Genomic DNA, 26,059 nt, shown 5'->3' on the forward strand with positions numbered 1-26,059 from the left:
AACTCAGATATGGAGAGAAGACCAGGAACTCTTCCTCAACTGGTGCTAATGGCATTCTAAGACATACCACATGAATACTTTCTGTAATTAAATTTTAAATTAATATATCAGTTCAAAGGTAATTGCCACATGCAAAAATTTTTATGCTAATGTACAAATCCAAATTGATTAGATTTTCAAATAATATTATGTGATTATATATTCCCCTTTTATTTCTTTGTCCTTTTCAGAATCAATCTGTGATATCCTTAAATATATACTCTTACCACAGTAAAGGCTCAAATTTAGAAATATGAGATGCAAATTAGCAAATGTATAACAATGAAAAATGTGAAATGTGCTTGTGCTAATGCATGAAAAATAATTTTGGCTAAAATCTCAGCTCTCATCTAACTTCTCAACACATAGAAAAAGTTAATGAAAGTGATTTCAGAATTTTGCTCTATGAACAAGGATACTTTACATTTATTTTCCAAGCTACTATGTAATTGTACTTATATTTCATTATGTGCAGTTCTTATGTCTTACTTTTACTCAGCAAGAATTCATATTCTTACAATTCTGGGACTGTGTAATATCACTGTGCTATCTATCAGAAAAAATGGCAGAATAATACAATAAAATGGTTGATAAACTAGAAAATAGAAACATGACCAATTGCTAGAGATTTATTAAGCCAACTATTTTTAACAAAAAATTAATATTTCACTAAGTAAAAAAGAAAAGATTGAACCAAAATTCATTCCTTAGATATTGCACAGATATATGCTTCAGTGTGGTAAAGTCAATGAAACTTATTGAAAAAATGTCAAGTGAGGTTATTTGCTAACTTATTAACAAGATGCTGGTTGTCTCTTTAAAGTGAGGAGTGGTCCTAAGATGGCCGAGGAATAGAAGGGGGAGACCACTTTCTCCCCCACAAATTTATTGAAAGATCATTTGAATGCTGAGCAAATTCCACAAAACAACTTCTGAAAGCTGACAGTGGACACCAGGCACCGAAATGCAGCCCATTGTCTTTGAAAGGAGGTAGGACAAAATATAAAAGATAAAAAGAGAGACAAAAAAGTTAGGGATGGAGACCCATTCCAGGGAGGGAGTCGTGAAAGAGAAGAAGTATCAAACACCGGCGGGTCTGTGGGGAGTTTTGGAATCTCAGAGGGCAACATAACTGGGAGGAAAAATAAATAAATAAACAAATAAAACCCACAGATTATCCGCTTAGATAGCATATTGAAAAGCAGAGACATTACTTTGCCAACAAACGTCCGTTTAGTCAAGGCTATGGTTTTTCCAGTGGTCATGTATGGATGCAAGAGTTGGACTGTGAAGAAAGCTGAGCACCAAAGAATTGGTGCTTTTTAACTGTGGTGTTGGAGAAGACTCTTGAGAGTCCCTTGGACTGCAAGGAGATCCAACCAGTCCATTCTAAAGGAGATCAGCCCTGGGTGTTCTTTGGAAGGAATGATGCTAAAGCTGAAACTCCAATACTTTGGCCACCTCATGCGAAGAGTTGACTCGTTGGAAAAGACTCTGATGCTGGGAGCGATTGGGGGCAGGAGGAAAAGAACAACAGAGGATGAGATGGCTAGATGGCATCACTGACTCGATGGACATGAGTTTGAGTGAACTCCGGGAGATGGTGATGGACAGGGAGGCCTGGCGTGCTGCGATTCATGGGGTCGCAAAGAATCGGACACGACTCAGCAACTGAACTGAACTGAACTGAACTGAGCCTGAATGCCCTGAGGACAATCTGAGGGAGCTAACATGAGATAGCAACCCAACTGTGGGATAGCCAGAGAGAGAGATTAAGAAAAGAGAGAGAGAGAACATTTTCACAAAAAGCTCTAACCTAAGGCAATGCTGGCCCGCTCACAGAACAAAGGACTGAGCAAATACCAGAGGAGAGCTAGCCAGCTGCGGATCGGCCCATCCCCACTCCCCCTCCTCCCCACTCTCCTGCCTAGAGGCAGAGAGGCAGGCGGGCAACAGCCAGAGCTGGAAAGGGGCAATCTTGGCCCCAGAGACGGCATCCTCTACCAAATTGTGAGCAGGCTCCCAGTTGCTGACCAAGTCTTCCTGGGATCCTGGATGGTTGACACCTGCCAGGAGGGTCACAACCAGAGATCAGCTCCCCAGAGGAGACACACAGCACACCTGAGACGGCGGTTCTGCTGCGCACCCAGGAAACTGAACAGCTGGGATGGGGGAGGCGATAAGAGGCACTGCCCACCTGGGCAGTGTGCGCTTGCCAAGCACTTGATCGCCTAAGCTGCCCAGACCTGGGAAGGGCACAAAACGCAGGCCCAGCCAAGTCTGTGCCTTTGTGGAGTACCCAAGAACCTGAACCTGAGTGGCTTAGACCTGGGAAGTGCACGAAACCCAAGGCCTGCTTTAGACAGTTCCCCTGCAGAGCAACCTGGAGACTGAGCAGTGTAGACCGGGAAAGCCGTGAGCGGGGTGTGGGGTGGGGTGGGGGGGCAAACCCAGTGTGGCCCAGGCACTGCGAGCACTCCCCACACACGCCAGTGATAGTTGTTTGCAGTGTTCCTCCCTCCACACAGCACAACTGAATAAGTGAGCCTAAATAAGTGACCACCTCCACCGCCTTGTATCAGGGTGGAAATTAGACACTGAAGAAATTTGCAAATAGAGGAAGCCAAAATAAACAAAGAAGAGGGAACTGCTCTGGAAGTGACAGGTACAACAGATTAAAACCCTGTAGTTAGCACTGAATACATTGGAAGGGGCCTATAGACCTTGAGAAGAAGTATAAGCTGGAACAAGGAACTAACCGAAACTGAACTGACCCCACACTGCCTTCAACAGCTCCAGAGAAATTCCTAGATCTATTTTACCAGTATCTTTTTTTTTAAATTTTTAAATTTTTAAAATTTTAAGTCCTTTATTACTCTTTTAATTTTCATTTTTATAACCCACCAGTACTGGTTTCTTTGTTTTATTTTTTCCTTGCCTTTTCTGCTGATAACAAAAATAAATGGTTTGGTAACTGCTAAGTATTGTGAATATAATCAATCTGATTTCGGTGTTGACCATCTGGTGATGTCCATGTATAGAGTCTTCTCTTGTGTTGTTAGAAGAGGGTGTTTGCTATGACCAGTGCATTTTCTTGGCAAAACTCTATTAATCTTTGCCCTGCTTCATTCCGTATTCCAAGGCCAAATTTGCCTGTTACTCCAGGTGTTTCTTGACTTCCTACTTTTGCATTCCAGTCCCCTATAATGAAAAGGACATCTTTTTGGGGTGTTAGCTCTAAAAGGTCTTGTAGGTCTTCATAGAACCATTCAACTTCAGCTTCTTCAGCATTACTGGTTAGGGCATAGACTTGGATTATTGTGATATTGAATGGTTTGCCTTGGAAACGAACAGAGATCATTCTGTCGTTTTTGAGATTGCATCCAAGTACTGCATTTTGGACTCTCTTGTTGACCATGATGGCTACTCCATTTCTTCTATGGGATTCCTGCCCACAGTAGTAGATATAATGGTCATCTGAGTTAAATTCACTCATTCCAGTCCATTTTAGTTCGCTGATTCCTAGAATGTCGACATTCACTCTTGCCATCTCTTGTTTGATCACTTCCAATTTGCCTTGATTCATGGACCTGACATTCCAGGTTCCTATGCAATATTGCTCTTTACAGCATCGGACCTTGCTTCTATCACCAGTCACATCCACAGCTGGGTATTGTTTTTGCTTTGGCTCCATCCCTTCATTCTTTCTGGAGTTATTTCTCCACTGATCTCCAGTAGCATATTGGGCACCTACTGACCTGGGGAGTTTCTCTTTCAGTATCCTATCATTGTGCCTTTCATACTGTTCATGGGGTTCTCAAGGCAAGAATACTGAAGTGGTTTGTCATTCCCTTCTCCAGTGGACCACATTCTGTCAGATCTCTCCACCATGACCCGCCCATCTTGGGTTGCCCCACGGGCATGGCTTAGTTTCATTGAGTTAGACAAGGCTGTGGTCCTAGTGTGATAGAAGACAAAAAGAAAGGCCATGAGAAAATACTTGACGAGATAATAGTTGAAAACTTCCCTAAAATGGGGAAGAAAATAGCCACTCAAGTCCAAGAAACCCAGAGAGTCCCAAACAGGATAAACCCAAGGCAAAACACCCCAAGACACATATTAATCAAATTAACAAAGGTCAAACACAAAGAACAAATATTAAAAGCAGCAAGGGAAAAACAACAAATAACACACAAGGGGATTCCCATAAGGATAACAGCTGATCTTTCAATAGAAACTCTTCAGGCCAGAAGGGAATGGCAGGGCATACTTAAAGTGATGAAAGAGAAAAATATACAACCAAGATTACTGTACTCAGCAAGGATCTCATTTAAATATGAAGGAGAAATCAAAAAGCTTTACAGACAAGCAAAAGCTTATAGAATTCAGCACCACCAAACCAGCTCTTCAACAAGTGCTAAAGGATCTTCTCTAGACAGGAAACACAGAAACAGTGTATTAACTCCAAACCAAAACAACAAAGTAAATGGCAACAGGATCATACTTATCAATAATTACCTTAAATGTAAATTGGTTTAATGCCCCAACCAAAAGACAAAGATTGGCTGAATGGATACAAAAACAAGACCCTTATATATGCTGTCTACAAGAGACCCACCTCAAACAAGGGACACATACAGACTGAAAGTGAAGGGCTGGAAAAAAAGATATTTCATGCAAATGGAGACCAAAAGAAAGCAGGAGTAGCAATACTCATATCAGATAAAATAGACTTTGAAATAAAGGCTGTGAAAAGAGACAAAGAAGGACATTACATAATGATCAAAGGATCAATCCAAGAAGAAGATATAACGTTATAAATATATGTGCACCTACATAGGAGCACCGCAATATGTAAGGCAAATGCTAACAAGTATGAAAGGCTAAATGAACAGTAACACAATAATAGTGGGAGTCTTTAATACCCCACTCACACCTATGAATAGATCAGCTAAACAGATTATTAGCAAGGAAAGACAAACTTTAAATGGTACAATGGACCAGTTAGACCTTATTGATATCTATAGGACATTTCACCCCAAAACAATGAATTTCACCTTTATCTCAAGTGCACATGGAACCTTCTCCAGGATAGATCACATCTTGGGCATAAATCTAGCCTTGGTAAATTAAAAAAAAAAAAAAAAAAGAAAGAAAGAAATCATTCAGAGCATCCTTTCTGATCACAAGGCAGTAAGATTAGATGTCAACTACAGGGAAAAAAAAAACTTTTAAAAATACAAACATATGGAGGCTAAACAACACGCTTCTGAATAACCAACAAATCACAGAAGAAATCAAAAAGAAATCAAAATATGCATAGAAACAAAACACAAAAAACACAAAACCTATGGAACTCAGTAAAAAGATTGTTAAGGGGAAGGTTCATAGCAATACAAGCTTACCTCAAGAAATAGGAGAAAACTCAAATAAATAACCTAACTCTATACCTAGAGCTGGAGAAGGCAATGGCACCCCACTCCAGTACTCTTGCCTGGAAAATCCCATGGATGGAGGAGCCTGGTAGGCTGCAGACCATGGGGTTGCGAAGAGTCGGACACGACTGAGCGACTTCACTTTCACTTTTCCCTTTCATGCACTGGAGAAGGAAATGGCAACCCACTCCAGTGTTCTTGCCTGGAGAATCCCAGGGACGGGGGAGCCTGGTGGGCCACCGTCTACGGGGTTGCACAGAGTCGGACACGACTGAAGCGACTTAGCAGCAGCAGCAGTAGCAGCACACCTAGAGCAACTAGAAAAGGAAGAAATGAGGAACCCCAGGGTTAGTAGAAGGAAAGAAATCATAAAAATTAGGGCAGAAATAAATGAAAAAGAAACAAAGGAGACCATAGCAAAAATCAACAAAGCTAAAAGCTGGTTCTTTGAGTAAATAAAATAGACAAACCACTAGCCAGACTCATCAAAAAAATAAGGGAGAAGAATCAAATCAATAAAATTAGAAATGCAAATGGAGAAATCACAACAGACAACACAGAAATACAAAGGATCATAAGGGACTACTATCAGCAACTATATGCCAATAAAATGGACAACTTGGAAGAAATGGACAAATTTTTAGAAAAGTATAACTTTCCAAAATGGAACCAGGAAGAAATAGAAAATCTTAACAGACCAATCACAAGCACGGAAATCGAAACTGTAATCATAACTCTTCCAGCAAACAAAAGCCCAGGACCAAATGGCTTCACAGCTGAATTCTACCAAAAATTTAGAGAAGAGCTAACACCTATCTTACTCAAATTCTTCCAGAAAACTGCAGAGGAAGGTAAACTTCCAAACTCATTCTATGAGGCCACCATCACCCTAATACCAAAACCAGACAAAGATGCCACCGAAAAAAGAAAACTACAGGCCAATATCACTGATAAACATAGATGCAAAAATCCTTAACCAAATTCTAGCAAACAGAATCCAACAACATATGAAAAAGATCATACATCATGACCAAGTGTGCTTTATCCCAGGGATGAAAGGATTCTTCAATATCCACAAATCAATCAATGTAATACACCACATTAACAAATTGAAAGATAAAAACCATATGATTATCTCAATGTATGAAGTTGCTCAGTCGTGTCTGACTCTTTGCAACCCCATGGACTGCAGCCTATCAGGCTCCTCTGTCCATGGATTTTTCCAGGCAAGAGTACCAGAGTGGGTTTCCATTTCCTTCTCCAGGGGATCTTCCCAACCCAGGTATTGAGCCTGGGTCTCACACATTGTAGGCAGATTCTTTACTTTCTGAGCCACCAGGGAAGCTGCAGAGAAAGCCTTTGACAAAATTCAACATTCATTTACGATTAAAAAAAAAAAAAAAAAAAAAAACAACCTCCAGAAAGCAGGCATAGAAGGAACATACCTCAACATAATAAAAGCTATATATGATAAACCCACAGCAAATATTATCCTCAATGGTGAAAAATTGAAAGCATTTCCCCTAAATTCAGGAACAAGACAAGGGTGCCCACTATCACCACTACTATTTAACACAGTTTTGGAAGTTTTAGCCACAGAAATCAGAGAATAAAAAGAAATAAAAGGAATCCAGATTGGAAAAGAAGAAGTAAAACACTCACTGTTTGCAGATGACATGATCCTCTACATAGAAAACCCTAAAGACACCACCAGAAAATTACTAGAGCTAATCAATGAATATAGTAAAGTTGCAGGATATAAAATTAATACACAGAAATCCCTTGCATTCCTATACACTAACGAAGAGAAAACAGAAAAAGAAATTAAGGAAACAATTCCTTTCACTATTGCAACGAAAAGAATAAAATACTTAGGAATAAATCTACCTAAAGAAACAAAAGACCTATATATAGAAAACTATAAAACACTGATGAAAGAAATCAAAGATGACACAAATAGATGGAGAAATATACCATGTTAATGGATGGGAAGAATCAATATAGTGAAAATGACTATACTACCCATGGCAATCTATAGATTCAATGCAATCCCTATCAAGTTACCAACAGTATTTTTCAGAGAACTAGAACAAATAATTTCACGATTTGTATAGAAATACAAAAAACATCGAATAGCCAAAGCAATCTTAAGAAAGAAGAATGGAACTGGAAGAATCAACCTGCCTGACTTCAGGCTATACTACAAAGCTACAGTCATCAAGACAGTATGGTACTGGCACAAAGACAGAAATATAGATCAATGGAATGAAATAGAAAGCCAAGAGATAAATTCACACACCTATGGACACGTTATCTTTGACAAAGGATTTTGTATACAAGAATATACAATGGAGAAAAGACAATCTCTTTAACAAGTGGTGCTGGGGAAACTGGTCAACCGCTTGTAAAGGAATGAAACTCGAACACTTTCTAACACCATACACAAAAATAAACTCAAAATGGATTAAGAAACTATAAAAATCTTAGAGGAGAACATAGGCAAAACACTCTCTGACATAAATCACAGCAGGATCCTCTATGACCCACCTCCCAGAGTAATGGAAATAAAAGCAAAATAAACAAATGGGACCTAATTAAACTTAAAAGCTTTTGTACAATGAAGGAAACTATAAGCAAGCTGAAAAGACAGCCTTCAGAATGGGAGAAAATAATAGCAAATGAAGCAACTGACAAAGAATTAATCTCAAAAATATACAAGCAGTTCCTGCAGCTCAATTCCAGAAAAATAAACAATCCAATTAAAAAAATGGGCCAAAGAACTAAACAGACATTTCTCCAAAGAAGACATATGGTACCATCTCATGCCAGTCAGAATGGCTGCTATCCAAAAGTCTACAAACAATAAATGCTGGACAGCATGTGGAGAAAAGAGACCCCTCTTACATTGTTGGTGGGAATGCAAACTAGTACAGCCAGTACAGAGAACAGTTTGGAGATTACTTACAAAACTGGAAATAGAACTGCCATATGACCCAGCAATCCCACTGGTGGCATACACACCAGGAAGCCAGAATTGAAAGAGACACATGTACCCCAATGTTCATCACAGCAATGTTTACAATAGCCAGAACATGGAAGCAACCTAGATGTCCATCAGCTGATGAATGGATAAGAAAGCTGTGGTATATATACACAATGGAATATTACTCAGCCATTAAAAAGAATGCATTTCAATCAGTTCTAACAAGGTGGATGAAACTGGAGCCTATTATCCAGGGTGAAGTCAGAAAGAAAAACACCAATACAGTATACTAATGCATATATATGGAATTTAGAAAGATGGTAACCATGACCCTATATGTGAGACAGCAAAAGAGACACAGATGTTAAAACAGTCTTTTGGACTCTGTGGGAGAAGGCAAGTGTGGGATGATTTTACAGAATAGCATTTAAAAATGTATATGTGAAACAGATTGCCAGTCCAGGTTCGATGCATGAGACAGGGTGCTCAGGGCTGGTGCACTGGGATGACCCTGAGGGGTGGGATGGGGAGGGACGTGGGAGGGGGGTTCAGGATGGTGAGCACATGCACACTCATGGCTGATTCATGTCAATGTATGGCAAAAACCACTACAATACTGTAAAGTAATTAGCCTCCAAGTAAAATAAATAAATAAATTTTTAAAAATAAATAAAATGAGGTGCATTTTCTCTTTAGTTGCCTAAGGTTATGTTATAAAGAAGAAAAATATTATTCTTCAATGTTTATATTTTTAAAATGTGTCATAATTAAATGCCATAGTAGTTTAATGTATCACATTAAGATGCAGAAAATATCAAAATAATTCAAATTCCAAGTTATTAGAATAAATCTTGAAATTGATATGTTTATACACAAAAATTTATATTACTATTTTCCTTAGGCTTTCAAAAACCTGCACTATATTACATTTTCATTTTCTTCAGTTCCAATTTGCTGACATCTTTTTTAAAAGAAATTTGCTTACAAGCTTTGGCTCTTGGCATCCGTATAGTTGGGTATGAAACATCTCCACTCTGAATGAGCAGGAGACAGAGCTGCTCACATCCACAGCTGGAATGGAGCTGCTTCTATAAAAATGGGAAGTAGCAGCTGCAGGGAACATAAATTGTGTCACTGATTTGATTTTGCAAAGCAAACACATTCTTCGTGCTATGATTTAGCTTGCTAATTAAGCATTCCATAATTAAAAGAACTTTGGAAGAAAATAATTCTGGATTAAGCTCAACTTCTACACCTTCTGAGATCTCCTTATAACATTTTCCACATTTTCAAAACCAGTATAACAGACTGAATGCCTTCAACAACAAGAGGATGATTTGCAAGTAATGCCCCTTTGGGTAAATGCGTCTGGTGTCAGACTTTTATTACAATTGAATAAATAGTGAAGTTGAACAGGAGAATATCACTCTATGACACCTGCATCTTGAGAACTATACAAATGAAAAGCAATACATTTCCTCTTGTTTTGTTCCAGGTATCAGCAAACTTTTTCTGTAAAGGGCCATACCAAATATCTCAGACTTTGTGTGTCATAAGCTTTATGGTGCAACTATTAAATGTTTCCTTTCTGGGGGAAAGCAACTACAGACAATATGCAAATAAATGGGCATGTCTATGTTCCAATAAAACTTTATTTACAAAAACAGGTAATGGGTCAGAATTGTGAATCTTGGTCTATTTAATTCTCAAAAATGAAAGTCAATGATAACCTAAGCAGTATTGGTAAATATGACATCATGTTGTAAAACCAACACTGTGTTTCATGTAATTCATATCTGATACATGTTATATAGAGAGGGAATCTGCATACATAGTAGATAACATCATGTGTGTATGTGTATATATATGTGCAAATGCATATGTATAGTTAGAGACAGAGAAAATTATACATACATGACACATTTTATAAAGTATGTGTGAAATAGGAGAATAGAAAATTATGGAAGAAGTTGAATCTTGACTAATAATGTAATGCTGCTAAGTTGCATCAGTCGTGTCTGACTCTGTGCGACCCCATAGACGGCAGCCCACCAGGCTCCCCCATCTCTGGGATTCTCCAGGCAAGAACACTGGAGTGGGTTGCCATTTCCTTCTCCAATGCATGAAAGTGAAAAGTGAAAGTGAAGTCACTCAGCCGTGTTCCACTCCTAGGGACCCCATGGACTGCAGCGCACCAGGCTCCTCCGTTTATGGGATTTTCCAGGCAAGAGTACTGGAGTGGGGTGCCACTGCCTTCTCCCAATAATGTAATAAGAACAACTATATGAGAAAATTGATGACTTATGTAGGGGCTTCCCTTGTGGCTCATCTGGTAAAGAATCTGCCTGCAATGCAGGAGACCTGGGTTTGATACCTGGATTGGGACGATCCCCTGGAGATGGAAAAGGCTACCCACTCCAGTATTCTGGCCTGGAGAATTCCATAGACTGTATAGTCCATGGGGTCGTAAAGAAGTGGACACAACTGAGCAACTTTCACTTCATTTCACATTTGTTTGTAATTTGTATGTAGAAGTTTAATCAATTAAACATATATGCTGAGTATTTTTATGAGCTGAAAACTCTTCTATTAGTAACAGAAATGAAATAAATCATGCTTGTCTTTTAGAAGCTCAGCTTAGAGTTGACATGTATGCATATAATATTATAACCAGGAAAATCTTAATATAAACACATATGTATAACGTAATATATATCACATTATATTGTAAAAATACTTACATGTGCATGTATGTGTGCGCATATATACATACATGTGTATATATACATACACGTGTATATACCTATGTGTGTATATATATATATATATATAATGTGAAATATATATATATATCTCACATTAACAGTACAGACAACAAACATTATTGAAATTGGGAAAGAAGAAAATAGTGAGCTGTGTGATGGGATGAAAATCCTTTAAAGAAAGACTTTAAGCTTTAAAATGGACTTTGAAATATGAGTAAATGGATTAGATTTATGTTAGCAGGAGGGGGATATAGTTTTAGGTGCTGCAAAACTCTGAGCCCAGGTAATTGGTAGGAAATGTTAAGCTGAGCTAATGTGAGAGATAAGCTTATTTTTATCATTCTTTTTTTAAATGATTTTTGATATGGACCATTTTAAAGTCTCTTGAATTTGTTATAATATTGCCTTGGGTTTATTGTTTGGGGTTTGGGGCTCGAGGCATGTGGTGTCTTAGCTCCTTGACCGGGGGGGCAGAACCTAACACCTCCTGCACTGGACGGTGAAGTCTTATCCACTGGACTACTACAGAAGTCCCAAGATTTTGCAAGAGTAGATTGGAGCGCAACTGGAAAAAAGCCTTGAATATCAGATAAAGTTTTAACTTTATTTTGTAACTAGTTCTTAACCAGAGAAGCAACTTAACAAAACTACTTTCCAAGGTGATTCCTCCAGGACATTGTAAACTGTGATGATCCCAGAAGGTGGCAGAGGACACTGAAGCTGACAGGGGAGGTGGTTCCAAAGTGGGTGGAGAGAGACAGAGACGGTGTGTTGGCAAAGCCAGTGAAACTGAAGAGGTGTCTGAGCTAGACTAGAGCAACTACCATATAAACATCTGGCATTCCCATTTGCTTAATGCAAATATACTATTATGAGCCAAAGAATACACTAAGCAGTGACACTTTTACTCACATTCATATGTTTTATCTTACACAAATGATAGAACTTGCTAAATGACTGGGACTTTGACACGAAATGTCTATCACAACACACCAATAGTTGTTTAAGGAAAAATAGCCTCAACAATTTCAAAGACAGTTTGGAATCAAGCAAACTGAAGAAATGCTAACAACTTTTTTAAAAGAGTCTTTAAAGCTGGACTTGTTGCGAGGACAATACTGTGTGTAATGAATCTCCTTACCAGGGATGCTTCTGGCTCAGGGTTTCTTCTATTTCCTCTGCACCTGGGATGTTCAAATCGCTCAGCATCCATCCCTCCCTTCATTCAGGACCCAGCTCAAATGACTGCCCCTGACCACACACCCAATCTCAACCAGTCACTCTTCCACTACTTTCTATTGTTCCACTTTATTTTTTTTCACAATTTTACAAAACTATATAAAGTTATTTGTGTTCTGCTTTTCCATGGTCTTTGGGTATGTATTTTTTGACAAGGGGGACATTGCCTTACTTTGCTATTCCTGTATCTCTGGTACCTAGAACAGAACTTGGCCCATATAAAGTACTCAATACATATGAACCAAATGAAAAAATGAGTGATTAACTTTAAGAATAACTGTGCACATAAACAGACTTGATCATTTCCTGTTACCACTGGCCCCATCACATAAGTCCCAATCACATAAGTGGGTTAATGCAAATATCTCCTATTTCTCTTGAGATTCTAACCTCCCGTTTCAAATAGTCTTTACACACTGAAGAGAAGTATATCTTACAAAACCCCCACTGTGATCAAGACAGTTTATAGAATTGAAGGTCTCCCCCTCATGTGAAATAGAACTGAAATTACTCATCCATTAATCATTAAAGCTTAAACTATAAATTATAAAGCTCTCAGAAGTGTTCCTTTGCAGCTATCTAGTATCATTTCCTAAGATTTCAATCTACTTTTCTCAGTCAAGCTGCTTTCTTGAGGGTTGCCTGCAAACTCTAGAGACATTCTTTTTTAAATTTTTAGTTGGATTATAACTGCCTTACAATATTGTGTTAGTTCCTGCCATACATCAACATGAATCAGCCATAGGTTTACATATGTCCCCTCCCTCTTAAACTGCCCTCCCACCTCCCACCCCATCCCACCCCTCTACGATGTCACAGTCCTCTCTCTGTGCTTTTACATGGACTTTATTAATGCACAAAAGACATTTTCCATTCAAATTCACTCATCCAAACCCTGCGAAGCATTCACAGACCATCTCAAGTAACTTATACTCCATGAAATCTTCTCTGATCTATTATATGCTTTGCCTTCATTCTTGAATTAAACACTTCTTTAAATGTTTTCTCTAGCAATGTTTTAGGGTCATTCTACAAATGTTTTGCCTTCACACTGAATTTTTAAACATCACAGATGAATCAATTTTGGGGAATTACAAGGAAAATATTTCTCTTCTACTCTGCAAGGAATCTACCACAATGAATAATGCTTATTTATAACTACTTCTTAAATTCAATTATAATTAATTAAAATTTTTGCTTACACTTTTGAATCTGGGTTTTTTTTTTTTTAAATACACATATTTATATGCACACCTCAGAAATGACAATACCTCTGTACCACAATTTAACATGTGTAAGGATTATTCCTTCTCCAAGTTCCACCATTGAGAGTGCCTTTTGGGATGCAGTTGCATTCAGTTTATGGCACTTAACACTACTTGTATCCTTGCCTCTTTGCCCACAGGGTGATCTCCTTCATTTTGTTTTGCTAGAAGCAAACTTGTTTAATTTGCTCCTACTAGTTGCTCTACAGCTGTGTCACATCATGGCACCTGGTGCCAGAGCAGGCTTTATTCTCTATTGCTTCTGCTTCCCACGTAACAAACTGTATCACTTCCTGACATATCACAGCTGTTTGACAATTCTTTTCTTTTTACAATCTAACCCCTGAACACATGCAACACAGTTGAATTGTACCGAGTACTTGTGATTACACAAGTACGGTGATAACACACTGTATTTTAAAGTCATGTTGGCTCCTATATTGCCATTTTATCTTACACAAGTCTTATAATTTCTTTGGATGTCATACTTCAGAGGAAAAGTTTTCTCAACATCTTCTAAAAGTCATAGATTGTGGATAATATCTTCCTCATTACATCTGTAGTTTGGTGTCCCTTCTCTGTCAATGATGCTTGTTTATGTTTTACTCTTTCCAGTTTTTTTGTAACAATTAATTAATTCTTCTATGTAGCAACACTTGGTGACTTTTAAGATTACTAGTAAGAATATAAATGCAAACTTATTCTCTTCAGCCTATGTATGTTTCATCCTTAATTTCATGGTTTGTGGTTGCTTGAATTTTTTACACATATATATTTTTTTAAATCCCATCAAATCCCTGAACAAACCAAGTTTCAATCCTTGCTTCCATCACTGAATATATATACTACCCTTAATTAAGTAGGACAAGATGGGCTATACACACATACTCTAATTCACTTAATATCAGCAAAGGATTGTATTCTGTTTTCTTGCAAGACCTTTTAGGCATTAGAGTATTCCCCTAAAAAGCCAAACCACTTCCAGAACTCAGACCTATTCTTGATAACAGTTTATGAAAGTCATGGATATAACTGAGAGGTTTTTATAGGGTTCTTTACTTTTTATTGTAAAGCAAATATGACACTTTCTCTTTTAAACTATTTTCTCAAGAAGTACAGTGAATCTAGACACAAGAATTAGGAAGTAAGAATAGAGATATATAAACTAAGTAGTTGTGGCAGTAGGTTCGTCACTAGTCATGGCTGACTCCTTGCAACCCCATGGACTGTAGCCCCCCAGGCTCCTCTGTCCTCCATGGAATTCTCCAGGCAAAAATACTGGAGTGGGTAGTCCTCCAGGGGATCTTCTCAACCCACGGATCTCCTGCACAGCAGGCAGATTCTTTACCACTGAGCCACCAGGGAATCCCCAAATATAAACTAAACATCCATGTAATGGAGTGACTAATCCAGAAGGAATTCCACCAAGATTTTTCCATGGATGAAAATTTCAAAGTGGTGGCATAGAGCACAAGACCATACTATAATAAAGGAAAAGATAAAACATTTTAAGCAGCTCTTCCTCCTTCTATTATATATTCCATTCTGAAATTTTTTAGGCAAGAGAAAATATATAAACAATATCATGAACATACCAGCTAGTTTAAGTACAGCATGTAATTCTGTCATTTCACCCTCTCCTTTAAAGAAAACATTTAACTAAATATTTTATCTGTAATTCTCAGACACATTTTATTCTTTTACTATCCCTAAAAAAGTCTTTATTCAATATAGTTTGTGAAATACATCAATGTTAATATATGTGGCTCTAAGATATTTATTTGTACTGCTACATAGTATTATATTATATATTATACTACCTTTATTTGTGACTATTATAACATTGCTGCATGTAATATTGCTACATGTAGTATTATACATGCATATCTGGCTCCTTGTGCAAACAGCTTTCTAAAGTGTATAATTAGAAATGGAATTTCATAGGCTAAATTCATTTTTTATTTGCTAGTTAGTGTATAGTCAACTTTTTCTCAAAGGAGGCTATAACAGACAGATTTGGGTCAGAGTGTGATTTTCCTTCATCCACCTTTTTGAATCACTAGAGTATTTATTTTGGCCAGTTTGGTGTAAAATTAGATATGACTGCGGTTTCAATTCAGATTCCCATTGTATTAATGCAATTGATAATCTTTTCATAATATTTGTGGGTTTGGGGCTCTCTATTCCAACAAAATGTATATTTTGCCCACATTTCCAGAAGACATTTTTGTTATGAATTTGCACATGTGTTTCATATAATCTATGCACTAATCCTTTGTCAGTTACATGTATTGTAACATTTTTTCCTGTATCTACATGTATCTGTCACATTTCATGAAGTTGTTAATGTTAATGCAGAACATTAAACTATCTTTTCTTTCATGGTTACTGCTTTTTGTATCTTACATATCCTTTCCTAACAAAAGCTATTGTAGTTTTTCTACAAATTTTTGTTTCCATGCTTTTATTTTTAATCAATCTGCAATTTGTGTGTGTCTTGAATGTGGGATGCTAACTAGGTTTTCTTTTCCATATGATTAACCAGTTGACTAACAGACAATTTTTACTAAACAGTCTGTTCTTTCTTCTTAATCTATAGGGTTTCTGCTGTCATAAATCAAGTTTTCAAAGATGCATGGATGTGCTTTGCTCATAATGAGTCTTGATATCTTATAATAAGTATATTAGAATAAATCTAGTAACTGAATACTCTCATCACCTTTTATTCTTTTACAAGATTGATATTCCCAAACTCATTCTATTAATATGAGGCCACAATTAGCCTGATACCAAAACCAAAGATCTCATAAAAAATAAAATTATAGGCCAATATCACTGATAAACATAGATGCCAACATTCTCAACAAAATACTAGCTACATATAAAACAATGAAACTAGAATATTCTCTAACATCACACACAAAGTAAAGTCAAAACGTATTAAAGAACTAAATGTAAGATCAGATGCTATAAAACTTTTAGAGGAAAACATAAGCAGGACACTTGATGACATAAATCATAGCAATGTCTTTTTGGGTCCACTTCTATAGTTGCTGTTGTAATGAAAATAAAAATAAACAAATGGGACCTAATTAAAATTAAAAACTTTTGTATGTGATAGGAAGCCATAAACACAATGAAAAGACAACCTACAAAATGGGAGAAAATATTTCAAACAAAGTGACCAATAAGGGATTAATCTTCAAAATATAAAAATAGTTCATGCACCTAAATGTCAAAAAAAAGAGAAACAACCCAATCAAAATAGGGCAGAAGATCTAAATAGACATTTTTCCAAAGAAGGTCTACAGATGGCCAAAAAGCACATTAAAAGGCAATGAACATCATAAATCACTAGGGGAAATGCAAATCAAACATACAATGGGTATCACCTCACACTTGTTCAGAATGAGAATCATGAAAAAATCTACAAACAATAAATGTTGGAGAGGGTGTGGAGAAAAGGGAGCCGTCTTTACACGACTGGTAGAAATGTAAATTGGTACATCCACTGTGGAGAACAGCATAGAGATTCCTTTAAAAACTAAAAATAGAACCACCCTATGATGGAGTAATCCCACTCCTGAGCATATATTCAGAGAAAACCATAATTCGAAAAGATACATGTATCCCAATGTTCATAGCAGCAGTATTTACAACAAAACACAAGACATGGAAGCAACCTAAGAATGAAGAGTGGTGCATATAAACAATGGAATATTAGCCACAAAAAGAACAAAATAATGTTATTTACTGCAGCATGGATGGACATAGAAATTGTCATACTAAGTGAAGTAATTCAGACAAAGATAAATATCATACATTATCACTTAGATGTGAATTTTTAAAAAAAAAAATGATACAAATGAACTCATTTACAAAACAGAAACAGACTTAGACTTCAAAACAAACTTATAGTTACCAAATGGGAATGGTAAGCATTAGGGATGGTTTAGGATAAAATAGGGATTAACTAGGAGTTTGGAATTAACATATACACACTACTACATATAAAGTGAGTGAAGTGAAGTCACTTAGTCATGTTCGACTTTTTGCGACCCCATGGACTGTAACCTATCAGGCTCCTCCATCCATGGGATTTTCCAGGCAAGAATACTGGAGTGGGTTGCCTTTCCCTTCTCCAGGGGATCTTCCCAACCCAGGGATCAAACCCAGGTCTCCTGCATGGCAGGCAGACGCTTTACCGTCTGAGCCACCAGGGAAGAAACATATAAAATAGATAATCCACAAGGATCTACAGTATAGCACAGGGAAATACATTCAGTATTCTGTAATAATCTACATGGAAGAAAAGCCTGGAGAATATATAAGTGAAAGTGTTACTTGCTCAGTTCTGTCCAACTTTTTGAGACCACGTGGACTTGTTGCCTGCCAGGTTCATCTGTCCATGGAATTCTCCAGGCAAAAATATTGCAGTGAGTGGCCATTCCCTTCTCCAAGAGATTTTCCAGAACCAGACATCAAACCCATTAATCTTGCGTCTCCTGCACTGGCAGGAAGATTCTTTACCATCTGCACCATTATCTATATGTGTGACTTCCCAGGCGGTAATGAATCTGCCTGCCAATGCAGGAGATGCAAGGGACATATGTTTGATCCCTGGGTCCAGAAGATCTCCTGGAGTAGAAAATGGCAACTCTCTCCAGTATTCTTGTCTTGTATTGCACTGAAAAAATAATTGTTATGTTTGAGTTCTTCTACCCACTAATGTGCTTTATATCTCTACTAGTTTAAAAGTTATTTTAATGACTTTAAATAAAGTGTTTTTTTTTATACAGATCACAATCATCACTTGAATTTATATCTAGATATTTCATATTTTTGTTCCTAGTGTAAGTGACCTTTACAAATTACAATTTCTAAAAGTTATGTAGAAAAGCCATTGATTCATCTATGTCAATTTTATAAACAGCCAAACTGCTTTACTTCTATATTCAATATTTTTTAGATAGTTTTGAAACTTCTATGTGATCACAACTGATCTGTGGATGATTATAACTTTTCTTCATTTCCAATTTTTATTCTCCTTTTCTACTTCACCTTCATTTTTGTGCTCACCAGTAGTTTCCATCACAGACAGAATTAAAATGGAGAAAACAGACCTCATTGCCCTACTCTTTTTTTAATATTGTATTGGTTTTGCCATACCTACTCTTAACTTTAAAGGAAATACTTAATAAATTTTGTCAGTGATATTCTTTAATTTTAAGTAGTTTTCCTTTATCAGAGTAAGAAATTGTAAATCTCTTTCAAGTTTAATGGAATATTATTTTATCATTAATGTTTAATATTAATGAGTGCTAAATTGTATCAAATGTTTTTCATCAGTCTGTTGAGATGGTCATATTGTTATTCATTTCAACATCAATGTGCAGAATTACACTGATAGAATTTCTAACATTTTTGCATTTTGGTGATAAACCCACCTGTGTGTGATACATTAATCTATTTTACACATAGTCAAAATGAATTTAACAATAATTATTTCATTGTATGTCTCTACAAATTATATTTACTTATAATTTTCTCTCTTACTTTCTGCCTTGTCATCAAGATCATACTGATTTCATAAGAAGAATTTGTGAATATTACTTCTCTTTATCTAATCTATACTATTAGATCTATGTACTATGGACATTTGTTTGAATTCATTTGTTAAATAATACAGGCCTAGTAGTTTAATATGCATAGTATCTGATGGATAGCTTTATAGCTACTGATTAAAGTGACTAAATTTCCTTATTGATCAAAAATATATCCAGAACTTCTTATGTAGTCACTGGTAAACTATGGCCAAAGGGAAAAAATCCAACCAGTTGCCTACCTTCATAAATAAAGGTTTGTGAAATAGAGCCACTCCCACTCATATACATATTATCTTTGAGGCATTCATACTAAAAATAGCCAAGCTGAAAAGTTAGGACAGATCACTTAAGTTACAAAGTATAGTTATTATTTAGCCTTACTATTTAGCCCTTTGCAGGAAAAGTTCATCTAGAGATGATAAAATGCCAATTAACATTTACTGAAATTATTATCAATAATAGTATCAATATTTGTTTTACATATTATCGTCATTGTCATGAGGGAAGTTTGTGCTTTCCCAGGTTGGGCATAGAAAGGATAGAATTGTAAGTGGTAAAGTTCTTACTTGACTACTGATGTCATGAGCTGGCTTCAGGTTCTATGAGCTTGTCCAATATTTAAAACTACTCTCTCATATGAAACATTTTTGTACATTCTTCAGAAATCCCCCTTTTCTGGGGCTATTATCTGCATTTCCCTTGATTTCCAAGTGATGTACTTATCAGCTCACTTATTTAGTGTTTCTACAATCAGCAGCTATCTAGCAATGCCAGTTAGATTTCTTCCTCTTTGTACAGTATAAGATATAAACCCATGCTGCTGTGCTCACTTACAATTATTAACACAGTTGGTCTATATATTATTTTCCACAACCTGGTAATAATGCAGCAGTAGTTCTCTTTAGCTTCTACCATCAAATAAGCCATCTCTGGCTTTTTTAAAGTAACATTTTTCCATTTTGTTTTTAATTGAAGTATAGTTTATTTATAATATTTTGTTAATTTCAGATGTATAGAAAAGTAATTCATATATATATACACTTAAGGTTATTTTCTATTATAAGTTATCACAAGGTATTAAATATTGTTCCCTGTTATATAGCAAATCCTTGTTGATTATCTTTTTTAGATATAATAGCTTCTATCTGTTAATGCCGTACTCCTAGTTTACCCCTTCCAACCTCCCTTTCCCCATTGAATTTGTTTTCTATGTGAATCTGTTTTATGTTTTGTACATAAATTCAATTGTAGTACTTCTTAGATGCCAGGTACAACCGATATCATATAATGCTTATCTTTCTCTGTCTGACTTACCACACTTAATACAGTATTCTCTAGGTCCATCCATGTTTCTGAAAATGGTAATATTTCATTCTTTTTTAAAGCAATCATGAGGAAAAAGAACAAAGCTGCAAGCATAATTCTCCCAGACTTTAGTCAATAGTACAGTATTGATTACAGTAATCAAAAAAAGCATGGTATTGGCACAAAAATGGGACAGAATAGAGAGCTCACAAGTAAACTCACCCACCTACAGTCAATTAATCTATAACAAAGAAGGCAAGAATATACAGTGGAGAAAAAAATAGTCTCTTCAGCAAGTTGAATCTGAAAAGCTGGACATTCTCATGTAAATCAATGAACTTGGGATGTGCCCTCACACCATATACAACAGTAAACTCAAAATGGCTTAAAGACCTAAGACGTGGCACCATAAATCTCCTAGAAGAGAATATAGACAAACATTCTCAGACATAAGTTGCAGCAATACTATCTTAGATCAGTCTCCCAATGCAAAACAAAATCAAAATTAAACAAATGGGACCTAATTAAACTTAAAAGCTTTGGATAGAAAAGGAAGCCAACAAAATGAAAAGACAATCTAGGAATAGGAGGAAAATATTTGCAGATGATGTGACTGGCAAGGGGTTAATATCCAAAATATACAGATAGCTTGTACACCTCAATATCAGAAAGCAAACAACCAAAAAAAGTGCAGAAGACCTAAATAGATTATTTCACCAAAGAAGACATACAGATGGCTAACAGGCAGATGAAAAGGTGCTTAGCAAAGCTAATGATCAGAGAAATGCAAATCAAAACCACTATAGGGTATCATCTCACACCTGTCAGATTGGCTATTCTCAAAAAGTCTATAAATATTAAATACCAGAAAGGGTATGGAGAAAAAAGGAACCTTCCTACAATGTTGGTGAGGATGTAAATTGGCACAGCTACTATAGAGAACCGTATGGAGGTGCTTAAAAATCTAAAAATACAGCTAATAGACAATCCAATAATCCCACCCCTGGGTATATATCTGGAAAAGATGAAAATTCTAATTTGGAGAGATACGTGTACCCCAATATTCATGGTAGCACTAGCTAAGTCACACAAACATCCCAAATGCCCATCAACAAATAATGTGTTTAAGACATGGTACCTGCAAACAATGGAATATTACTTAGTCATTTCTTGTTCTTGATATTTTCCAAAGGGGATTTAGGAGACAAATGTTTTCGAAATTAATCCTGTGGAAGCCATTCTTTTTTCTTGGGCTTTGGTGATGGATCAATAGTCCTATCCATTCTCTTTCTGAGAGTGGGGTTCCTAGCATAGCTTATGAGAAAGAAATTCTTCCAAAAATAACTCTCACTCTCAATTATTTTATAACCTTGATATATGTGACAGTTAAGAGTATTTCATTAATTCTCGGAAAACAATTTTGAAATTTACACATAAGCCTTTGGTACCTGACAGCCATCAGCTTATGGTGGCTCAGACAAAATTAGATGAATCTCATTTACACAGATCATTTTACTGACTGACCTAACTGTGTGACAAGGCATGTGTGAGTCCAGATATCCAACTTATTGCCACAGTAGCTGATGATTTTTCAAATTAGAAACTGCCTTCTGGCATAGCTCTGTTCTTTGAAAAGTATCTCTGATATAATTGTGAAGATTGAATGAGACAACATGTATGATAGTTACTTTTACAATGCCTGGCACAGAGAGGAGATAAAATAAATGCATGTTTCTTTTCCCTGACTTCTCTGGTGGCTCAGACGGTAAAGCGTCTGCCTACAATGTGGGAGACCCAGATTTGATCCCTGGGTTGGGAAGATCTGGAGAAGGGAATGGCAACCCACTCCAGTATTCTCGCCTGGAAAATCCCATGGACAGAGGAGCCTATTAGGCTGCAATCCATGGGGTTGTAAAGAGTTGGACACAACTGAGCGACTTCACTTTCACTTTTCTTTCCCTTAATGCACATAATTAATATGCCAAACTACTATATCAGAAGTCTCAAATTTAAACTCTATCTGCTGAATTACCCACATGATGATAACTTACTAGAACTTGGTATAAGAAACTCCCTTTGACAAGACCTTTATTCTCTAGGTCATCAGTTTCCACCAGCAAGCCTTACACGCTGCCTTATCTGGCCAGCTCAGATAGATATTTACACTTGAAAACTTTGTCTTTATTACATTTTCCAATAAGATCCAAAATTCCCTTTCTGTCTGTTCACTACTAAAATCACCATAGCATTGTACTTGATTATACAGCTTAAATTCCAGTTGAGCTATTTCAAATCCTAAAAGATGATGCTGTGAAAGTGCTGCACTCAATATGCCAGCAAATTTGGAAAACTCAGCAGTGGCCACAGGACTGGAAAAGGTCACTTTTCATTCCAATCCCAAGGAAAGGCAATGCCAAACAATGCTCAAACTATCGCACAATTGAACTCACCTCACATGCTAGTAAAGTAATGCACAAAATTCTCCAAGCCAGGCTTCAACAATATATGAACCATGAACTTCCAGATGTTCAAGCTGGTTTTAGAAAAGGCAGAGGAACCAGAGATCAAATTGCCAACATCTGCTGGATCATCGAAAAATCAAGAGAGTTCTAGAAAAACATCTATTTCTGCTTTATTGACTATGCCAAAGACTTTGACTGTGTGGATTACAACAAACTCTGGAAAATTCTTAAAGAAATGGGAATACCAGACCACCTAACCTGCTTCTTGAGAAATCTGTATGCAGGTCAGGAAGGAACAGTTAGAACTGGACATGGAACAACAGACTAGTTCCAAATAGGAAAAGGAGTCCGTCAAGGCTGTATATTGTCACCCTGCTTATTTAACTTATATGCAGAGTACATCATGAGAAACGCTGGGCTGGAAGAAGCACAAGCTGGAATCAAGATTGCCGGGAGAAATATCAATAACCTCACATATGCAGATGACACCACCGTTATGGCAGAAAGCAAAGAACTAAAGAGCCTCTTGATGAAAGTGAAGGAGGAGAGTGAAAAAGTTGGCTTAAAACTCAACATTCAGAAAACTAAGATCATGGCATCTGGTCCCATAACTTCATGGCAAATAGATGGGGAAACAGGGGAAACAGTGGCAGACTTTATTTTGGGGGGCTCCAAAATCACTGCAGATGGTGACTGCAGCCATGAAATTAAAAGATGCTTGCTCCTTGGAAGAAAAGCTATGACCAACCTAGACAGGATATTAAAAATCAGAGACATCACTTAGCCAACAAAGCTATAGTTTTTCCAGTGGTCATGTATGGATGTGAGAGTTGGACTATAATGAAAGCTGAGCATGGAAGAATTGATGCTTTTGAACTGTGGTTTTGGAGAAGACTCTTGAGAGTCCCCTGGACTGCAAGCAGATCCAACCAGTCCATGCTAAAGGAGATCAGTCCTGAGTGTTCATTGGAAGGACTGATGTTGAAGCTGAAACTCCAATATTTTGGCCAACTGATGTGAAGAGCTGATTCATTGGAAAAGACCCTGATGCTGGGAGGAATTGAAAGCAGGAGGAGAAGGGGACAACCAAGGGTGAGACGGTTGGATGGCATCACCAACACAAAGGACATGAGTTTGAGTAAACTCCAGGAGTTGGTGATGGACAGGAAGGCCTGGCGTGCTGCAGTCCATGGGGTCGCAAAGAGTCGGACACGACTGAGCCACTGAACTGAACTGATACAGCTTAAAAGTGTGCCTGAAGTCCCCATCTACAACATGCTCCTGGCTACCTCTGCCTTCATTTCATACCTCTCCTCTATCTTTCATTGTAATAGCCAAGTTGGTCTCTGCTATTTCTTGAACACAGCAAGTCAGAACAATCTCAGGATGTCTCAATTTCTAGTGCCTCTGAATAGACCATATTTCTCCCATATATCAGCCTAGTTTCTCCCAACACTTCTAGGTTCCTGTCAAAATGGAAGCATCACCTTCACAGAGAGACTTCCCTGACCATGCTGTCTGAAATAGTTCTCTCTACTATTCTGACACTCTGGTTTTTCTCCAGAGTAGTTATTACTACTTTATCTTATGCATACTTATTTAATGTTGCCTGAGGTTCTCAATAGAATGTAAGCTTCACAAGAACAGGCTGCCATGGGCAGTACCTGGACTAGAGCATAGAATTTAACAAGTCCTCAATATATATGTGTCACTGGTGTTTTTAACTGAGATATGACTATCATTGGAGAAGGCAATGGCACCCCACTCCAGTACTCTTGCCTGGAAAATCCTATGGACAGAGGAGCCTGGTAGGCTGCAGTCCATGGGGTCGCTAAGAGTCGGATACGTCTGAGCAGCTTCACTTTCACTTTTCACTTTCATGCATTGGAGAAGGAAATGGCAACCCACTCCAGTGTTCTTGCCTGGAGAATCCCAGGGATGGGGGAGCCTGGTGGGCTGCTGTCTATGGGGTTTCACAGAGTCGGACACGACTGAAGTGACCTAGCAGCAGCAGCAGCAGCATGACTATCATATGACATTGTATTAGTTTTAGGTACTAACATAGTGGTTTAATGCATGTATATATTGCCAAATGATTACCATAGTAAGTTTTGTTAACTATCACTACTCAGTTAAAATTCTTTTTCTTGTGATAAGAACTTTTAAGATTAACTCTTTTAGCAATGCTCAAATATACAAAATGCAGTATAATAAACTATAGTCCTAATGCAGTAAATTATATCCATAGAGCTTATTTATTTTTATTATTGAAAATTTGTACCTTCTGACCACCTTCAACTCACTTTACCCACCCCGCATCTGTCCCTCTGGCAACCACAAATCTGTATCTAGAAGTTCAGTCCTGGGGTTTTGTTTTTGATTCCACATATAAATGAGATCATATTGTAATTGCCTTTGTCTGACTTATTTCACTTGAGATTTATTTTACTTAGCCTCACCTTCCATCCACGTTGTAAAAAATGATAACTTTCTTTTTAGTGGTTGAATAATATTCCATCTTATATATGCACATTTTCCTTATCCATACATCCATTGATGAATGCTTAGGTTGTTTTATTGGTTGATTAGCCAGTTAATTAAAAATACTTCTGTGGATAATACAGAGACAATGTCAAGAGTATATCATGGTTGTGATTATGTGACCATGATGGAGACTGTGCTACATGAGTTTATGTCAAGTCAAATGGATTCAGAAGATAAGCCTTGAACACAGTTCCTTCTATAACTTTTAATAAGGCCTAAAATAAGGAAGAGAAGAAAACTTCTGACTTCTGTGATGGCTAATTTTATGTATCAACTTTGCTAGGTCACAGTGCCCAGATATTTATTCAACGTTTCTGGATGTTTATGTGAGGATTTTTTTTTAGATGAGATTAACATTTAAATTCATGGATTTTTGAGTATAGCAGACTACCCTCCATCATGTGGGCATGACTCAG

Source organism: Bubalus bubalis, chromosome 4, assembly GCF_019923935.1.
Source record: "Bubalus bubalis isolate 160015118507 breed Murrah chromosome 4, NDDB_SH_1, whole genome shotgun sequence".
Taxonomy (NCBI): Eukaryota; Metazoa; Chordata; class Mammalia; order Artiodactyla; family Bovidae; genus Bubalus; species Bubalus bubalis.